The sequence below is a fragment of the Eucalyptus grandis genome, chromosome 8 (assembly GCF_016545825.1).
Source record: "Eucalyptus grandis isolate ANBG69807.140 chromosome 8, ASM1654582v1, whole genome shotgun sequence".
NCBI classification, from domain to species: Eukaryota; Viridiplantae; Streptophyta; class Magnoliopsida; order Myrtales; family Myrtaceae; genus Eucalyptus; species Eucalyptus grandis.
In genome coordinates, this window is record NC_052619.1 from 28,720,410 (window position 1) to 28,728,267 (window position 7,858).

The following is a 7,858-nucleotide window of genomic DNA, read 5'->3' on the forward strand; positions in this document are numbered from 1 at the left end:
GGACAAGAACCTTAACAAAAACGAAGTAGAAGAAAAGAAGAACTTAATCATTCAATGAAGAACTTCAACAGCTGATAAACTTCACAGTAATCACGCTCTCGTCGGTGGAGATTTCAGCTAAAGAAAGGTGAGCTTTGGGGCTAAAAACAATTCAACTTTGACCATATGAAATGGATACATAAGATTCAAGCAACAACGAACTGATTTTGTAAGACTCATTAGTTGTTGTTGTTGTTGTTTTACTTTCAAACATCTTTAAAAACAGCAACCAGAAATCGAAATTCAAGCTCAGCATGTTCATCTTAGAGGACACTTCTTAGATTGGAGATGCGCCTCCACGACAACCACGACGAATGTCGAGATTTGCTGTCCATTTACAAAATTAGGTTTCTCGTACGTTGATGGGAAGAACAAACCTCGTTTCTACTCGTCAAAGAAAAAGCACACCAAACATCTGGTTTTGTCTTCAAGCATTTAATGCAGTCGTCATCTAATCACAAACATCTGAACAAGTGTAGAGAGAGAGAGAGAGAGAGAGAGAGAGAGAGAGATGGTCAATATATTTATAATCTGGAACAAACTGAGTATTCCTCACCTCTCTCTGTCATCCAAATTTGGAAGAAGCTAAAAGGAGTAGCTAGTCAACGTACAGTCAAGTAAATTGATGACTAATGAACTACTTAATAAGCTGGGAAAGAGCACTAAAGCCTAAATCCATAAAAACAAAAAAGTTAATCACGTAGGCAACCATGGAGTAGCAAAAGCTACATTATGTCCCTTCCATGTTGATACAAGATCATCTTCTTCCTTCTTCAATCCCCACCCTGCTGCATGCTCGTCGAGCATGGCTTTGACTTCGGAGACCGTGTCCTCTCCGAACGGCCCGAAAGTCCGCGTTCCTCATCCACTGCACCCACCGGCTCTTCGGCTCAAGCCTCTCGATTCTCTGAAGACCCTCTTGCGCGATGACATTTTGTATCTTCCGGTATATGTAAGACTCATACCACTGCCTCTGCTTGTTTCCCCTCGGGAGGAACGTGTTGACCGTGTCGTAAGGAATCCAAAGATAATTGAATGCTGACCACAATCTTGAGGCAACATTATTCGATGTGAAGTCCGCATCCTCGTCCACTGAGATGAGAATGTTAGGAAGTGCCTTAAGGAGGGTCGACCGAGGAGAATATGCCGAGGAAGACTCAAAGGGGTAATTAGGGTTTGCTTCGGAATCCGATATCAACGGAACAGTCTCGTCGAGCACAAAGTGAAGCATCATGTGACAATTTATAACCAGTGCTTCTGGTTCACCAATTCCTCCCGAGTAAATTAGTTTTTGCATCCTGAGCTGTTCAATCAAGGACGAGAATCCGTCGGCATAACTCGAAGCAATGACCTGAAATTCCATGTGTATATTTCGAGACCTTGCGAAATTCACCAACTTGGATCCCAACTCTTCGTACGAAAGGTCAAGCATGGGCAGCGCATCCTCCACAGCGCCGGACCAATGGGGGCCCTTCAAGACGATTGGCGATTGCATCAATAAGAGTAGGAATCTGCATAAAATGCGTTGTGCTCAAGTCGACTATGTGAACCACCAAGTACCCTTCGACTGCTTCGATTATGGTGGCATTCGCCGCTGTGAATCTGAACCGATGCCATGGGGTCAGCTCGACAAAATTCGCAAGCTCAATGATGGAGAACTTACGCGCCTTATTGCACAAGTTGTCGTAGTTCTGGGCATACGCCATGGCCGCCAGCATCTTGCACGTGCTGCTCTTGGCGGCCCAAGTGATAAGGGCCTTGAGAAACCCCTTATCAAACAACTTATTTCTATTTTCGCACTCAAAACTACGTATGCCGCCGGTCAGCCGGGGTCGCCGGCCCTCACCTAGATCCCCCAGCAGGCTCAGTGGGTAGCGGCCCTTGGCCCGGCCGAGTGAGACCTCTACTTATAAAACCGGTCTGGGAACTCTTCAACTTTCAGCAATCAAGGAAGATTTGAGCTAGACCCACACTCCCCTCCCTCTCTTGTTGATTTTGTTCGTGTTCTTCTCTTTTTTCTCTTGTTTCTGTTGGAGAAAACTTCTTTGATGTTTTGAAGTTGACAAAACTTTTCTACAGTCTATTATGAAGATTCCCAAACTTCTGTATCAAAGTCTATTAGATTGCTAGACTTTTGTGTCAAAGTCTATTGCATATCAAAAGTCTGTCCACTCTGACAAATTCCAGACTGAACGCAAGTGAAAAATGAAGACTTAACTAGACTCGAGATTATCTTTCTTTCTTCGTTTGTTCAGTTTGTACAACATACATTTGGCTTTCTAAATGGCAATATCATCTACGAGATTGGTTATCTTTATTGGAATCAATTTAGATACATCAAATCTTTTTGGAAGGCAAGTTAATTTGGAAAGAATCTACTTATGGAAACCAAGATTCTGATTGTATGGGCGAACATGATTGACGGGCTTTCATCACAATCTTCATACGGCTCGAGATCTCCTTGATTGATTCTGTCCAACGGGTTGATTAGAAGAATTCCTTTGGAAAGTGCCAACGGTTGAGAAGGCATGAAGGAGTATTTAAGGAGGCCTCTCCAGTCATTCGATAGTGTGTGTGAAAGAAGAATTCCAAAGTTTGAAGCTTCCCATTTACTTGTTATTCCTTACACTGTGCTCAAATTTGTACTCAAAAGAGAGAGAGAGAGAGAGAGAGAGAGAGAGAGAGAGAGAGAGACTCAAAGTGAGACTTCGTGAGAGCAATAGAAACTCTTCACCGTGAAGTCGAGATCACAAGATTATAAATTCTCTTTTGATTCATAGTGGAAACCAGCCAGAAGGCTGTCAGCGTGCGAGAGTGGACGTAGGCTTAATCTAAGCCGAATCACTATAAATTATGTATTCCTATTCTCTTCCCTAAACTCATTTACCTTATTCGTATTTCAATTCAGTAGTTAAAGTCTAAACTCTTTTAAAGTTTGCTGATCTTCAGACTTAGTTTCAAAAGCAAAATATTCTTACCGTTCTTTGCGAAAATTGTCTTCACACCTATTCAACGCCCATCTAGATGTTCATACTAGCACTTTCAATTGGTATCAGAGCTCGTGTGCTTATTTATTGAAGTGTTTTACTTCTAAGCTAAAGATCCTCTATGGCTAGTATTTTAGCTCTAGGTTTGGTGAGCAACACCAAACCCTCTTACTTCGATGGAAAGGAGTACAATGTGTGGAAAAACAAGATGAAGGCATTTCTTAGATCGAGAGATCCTTTGGAGTGGGATGTTGTCGAAAAAGGGATCAACCCTAAAGCAACATCAACTTCAGAGAAGGGAAAGAAGTTATTAATGTTGATGAAGCAACACAAGGCGACATTACCAAGAGATAAGCTCTTGACGCAAAAACTATCTACTCTTTATATTGTGCCTTATCTCCCACTGAATATAACTAAATTTCTTATTGTGAAACAACAAAAGAAGTTTGGGACATACTACATGTTACCTATGAAGGGACTGACCATGTGAAGGAAACAAAAATAAACATTTTGCTCGGATAGTATGAAGCCTTCAGAATGAAGCCTAGAGAATCTATTAGTGATATGTTTAGTCGCTTTACAGAGATTGTGAATGGCCTGACTTATCAAGATCAACCAATTTCTAGACCAATGAAAGTCAACAAACTGCTGCGTGGACTTTCGAAAGACTAGAATCATGTGAAGACCTCAATTAGAGAAACTCAGAGGATCATGCCTCTATCAGTTGATGAACTGATAGGCACGCTTTAGTCATATGAAGTGGAGCGGATAAATGATGAAGAAGATCCTAAAGGTAAGAAATCAATTGCTTTAAAGTCTAACATTGATTCTGATGATACATATTCAGATGATGATATGGACGATGAGGAGCTAGCGCTCATGATTAATAAATTCAGAAAGCTGAAAAGAAAGGGAAGAAGATTCAATTGGAAGAGGTAGAGCACGCAAAATTTCCAGAAGAGACCAACATAAGACAATGAAACTAGCAAGGATGTTATATGCTTCGAGTGCAAGAGAAAGGGGCGTATCGTAGACCTAACTATCCTCTGTTGAAGAAGAAGAAAGGAAAAACTAAGAAGTATAAAAAGGCTCTCAAAGCTGAAACTTGGAGTGACACCAAGTGTGAGGAAAGTGAAGAAGAATATGCCAACATTTGTCTAATGGCTTATTCAGAATCAGACTCAGATTCAGAAATAGACTCTGATTCAGACTCAGACAAAGAAATTGAGGTTAGTGATTCAAAAATTCCTGTCAAAGTCTCTAAGTACATAGATGAATTTTGTCTCAGTCTTAAATTCTCTTTTAAAAGGATTTCCGAACTAAAAATGGAGAATTCTAAGCTCAGGCAACATGAAGTTTCTTAGAAAGAAAAATTTGAAAGTCTAAATAAAGGTTTTGATAAATTGAAAGAAAATTTAGATTCTTTTTCGAAGGAAAATGCTATTTTGAAAAGAGATATTTCAAACATTACAAAAAGATTTTCAAAAAGATCCGAAAAATTGGAGAAAATTCTTTTAGCTCAAATTCCCTATTTCAACAAATCTGGTTTGGGTATGAATTTAGAAACTATTCCATTAATTGATTTTCTCAAAGTAAAATAGAGAATTAAACAAAGACCTACAAAGACATTTTACAAAAATCACTTTCAAAAAGTTTTTGTAAAACTTATTGGCGAAATGCACTCAAATGTTCAAAGTGTAATAACCCGAACATTTCGAGAAAGATTGTCCCAAGGTTTGGAAACCATTAAGAAGGACTGGGTAAAGATTGTCTTTAATACTGACTCTTTAGGACCCAAGAAAATTTGGATACCAAAGAAATTTTGATTTTTTCTTTTGACTACAAGTCACTATGAAAAGAAAGATCAAATAGTATTTGGATAGTGGCTATTCGAGGCATATGACAGGAGACTCAAGTTACGTCATAAAGCTTGTTAGACTAAATGGAGGAAAAGTTTCTTTTGGTGGAAACAACAAAGGAAAAATTGTAGGTTGTAGAATTGTGAAGATAGGAAGCTCGACTATCAACAATGTTTCCTTGGTGAAAGGTTTGAACTATAATCTACTCAGTATAAGTCAGCTTTGCGATACTAGTTTCAGAATAAACTTCCAAGAAGGCATTTATTCTAGAACGAGTCAAGACTTCTCTCAATCTTTCACTAGGCGAAGGCATGGGAACATTTATCTTCTAGATGTAAACCTAGAAAGTTCTCAGTGCCTTATCTCTATTCAAGATGAAGCAAGCCTCTAGCATCGGAACCTTGGTCATGTTAATATGAAACAAATTGCTAAAGTTTCTTCTAAGAAGTTGGTTCAAGACCTTCCCAATGTGGCTTATCAAAAGTCTGATTTATGCACTCCTAATGTCTTGGGAAAACAGGTCAGAAGTTTCTTTAAACCTGTAAATCAAGTCTCTACCAATCGAGCTTTGCAGCTTCTCCATATGGACATTTTTGGACTAACCAGAACTCAGAGTATTGGTGGAAAGAAATATTGCTTAGTAATTGTGGATGATTACTCTCACTTCACTTGGATATACTTTCTAGCAAGTAAGTCTAAAGCATTCTCTTATTTCGCGAAGTTTGCGAAGAAGGTTCAAAATGAAAAGGGTTATGCTATTTCGAGCATACGAACTAACCATAGAGGTGAGTTTGAAAATCAGGACTTTGCGAAATTCTGTGATGAATCTAGCTTTTAGCATGTTTTCTCTTTTCCATACACTCTAGAACAAAATGGGGTTGTGGAAAAGAAAAACAGATTCTTTCAGGAAATGGTCAGAACTTTCTTAATAGAGAGCAAAATATCCTCTCAATTTTGGGCTGAAGCAGTTTCTACTGCTTGCTATATTATCAACAAAGTATTCTTGAGGCCTATCTTAGATAAAACTCCTTATGAAGTGTATAAAGGAAAGAAGCCGAATGTTTCCTACTTTCATATCTTTGGCTGTAAATGTTTTATTATGAAGAACGAGAATGAACGAACTGGGAAGTTTGAGGAAAAATCAGACGAAGGAATCTTTCTGGGCTATTCAACTTCAAGCAAAGCCTATAGGGTCTATAACAAGAAGACTCAATCCGTGGATGTGGCATCCTGATTTTCCACTTATGTTTTCAATTGAATAAGTCGGGCTTTTCATTGATGCACCTATAGCCTTTTTCTTTGAGTTGGCCACTCACGAGTTAACTGATCTATTGGGTGAAGCCGTTAAGGAATTTTAACGCTATAGATTCGAGAATTCGACCAGGAACCGATTACTTGACTGTGCTAATCTGCAAGGGTCAATACGGCATTGTCAAAATCGATTAGAGATTAGAGATAGGTCGATTCGACTGAGATATGTGATCAGTGAGTGGGTGATTCCACCTGATTGCAAAATTCTCATCGAATGACACTAGACTGATTATTTTGTCTTTTCTGTATCTTGTGTCCACATTTGAAATATCGAGATTTTCACGACAATCGAGAGTTACCAATGTGTCGAAGATGTACATTGTAGCTTTAAAAAAATCAACCACAGGTCAAATGCGCAAAAAATTCCTAAAAGCTACATGGTAGATTAAGATGCGCTAAAATTGCGTCGGATTGAAATTAACCATGAATTTAAACTTGATTTCAGAAATTAAAACTTCTATAATGTCACAATTTATTTTAGGAATGTTAACTCAAGCTTCGAAGATTTTTCTACAAACCGAGATTTTCGGCGAAAAATCAAAGTTAGGCCGTTTTGGACTAGGAACTTTGAGGGACCGTTTTTGGTCGCATATTTGGTCATCAAGTGGGATCTATGGGCAAGGAAAAATGTGGATTTAAGTGTGGACACATTGGATAAATTTATGAGCTTCAATTGAGATTGATTGGACGAGAAATTGAATGAGTTTGAAGGAGAATTGATGGAATTGGAGGGGAATATGTCCAAATTCATAGCCAAGGGTGGCGTGCAACAGTTGAGGACTCAACTAAGGCATGTTGGGGAAGTTTTGTGAGGGAAAAGAGGCAGAGGATAAGGCTGAGTGGTGGGGACAAGTGTGATGAGTGTTTGGGGATGAGATTGTGGACTTTGAAGGCAAATGGTGGTCCCCCTTCAGCAGCCACCTTCTTCTTCCTCCTAGGACTTGCTTTCCCCATTGTAGAGGCCTTGAGGGAGCTTGAGAGAACCAACAAAATGAGCATAGTAGCCCCTCCACCGTCGCACACCCGCCAGACCAACCAAGCCCGCCGTTTCCCCTATGTTTTCTCCTTTTGCTAGTTTCCGCTCCAGCTAACATTTCGCCAAGAACTCGAGTTAAAAGTTGTCTTCCTGAACGAATTAGCTCACGCTCCACCCACCATCATCTTTAGGGCATCCAGTCCATACGAGGGCACTTCGCCGCTTGCCAGAATGAGCCACCGGCCGTCCTGTTTGCCGGCGAGAAGGAACGGCTTGCCGGACTGCCTGGTTTCGCCAGTTCAGCGTTTTCTTCTTGTTTCTCCCCATTCCGGCCCTTTCTTTGCCTGTTCCAACCACCAACAATACCCTCTTGACCCCGGGAGCTACTAGTTGCTGACCACCCGCTCGCCGGAGCTCCGATTAGCCCGATTTCTTGCTGTTCAACGGCTGGTTTCTCTCTCCCAGTTTAGCCAAGGACAGAAGCCGAACCAGCAAGGCTTTGGGACTTCGTGACCTTTTTCTAAGCCCTTCCCAACCTTGGTTGGTGTTTCCGCTAAGAGGATTGTCGCTCGCCTTGGTGTTGCCGTTGCCGTGGACTCACTGGAACGCTAAACCGATGAGTTTACTCACTAAATCATGCTTAGGAGGTTACTTATGCTTAAGGGTTGTTTAGATTAGTTTAAGTA

General features: G+C 40.3%; 1 pseudogene; it reads right to left on the bottom strand.

Moving 5' to 3' along the window:
- Positions 1-735: 735 nt before the first annotated feature.
- Positions 736-7,499, bottom strand: LOC120287126 (annotated as a pseudogene).
- Between the last annotated feature and the right edge of the window lie 359 nt (positions 7,500-7,858).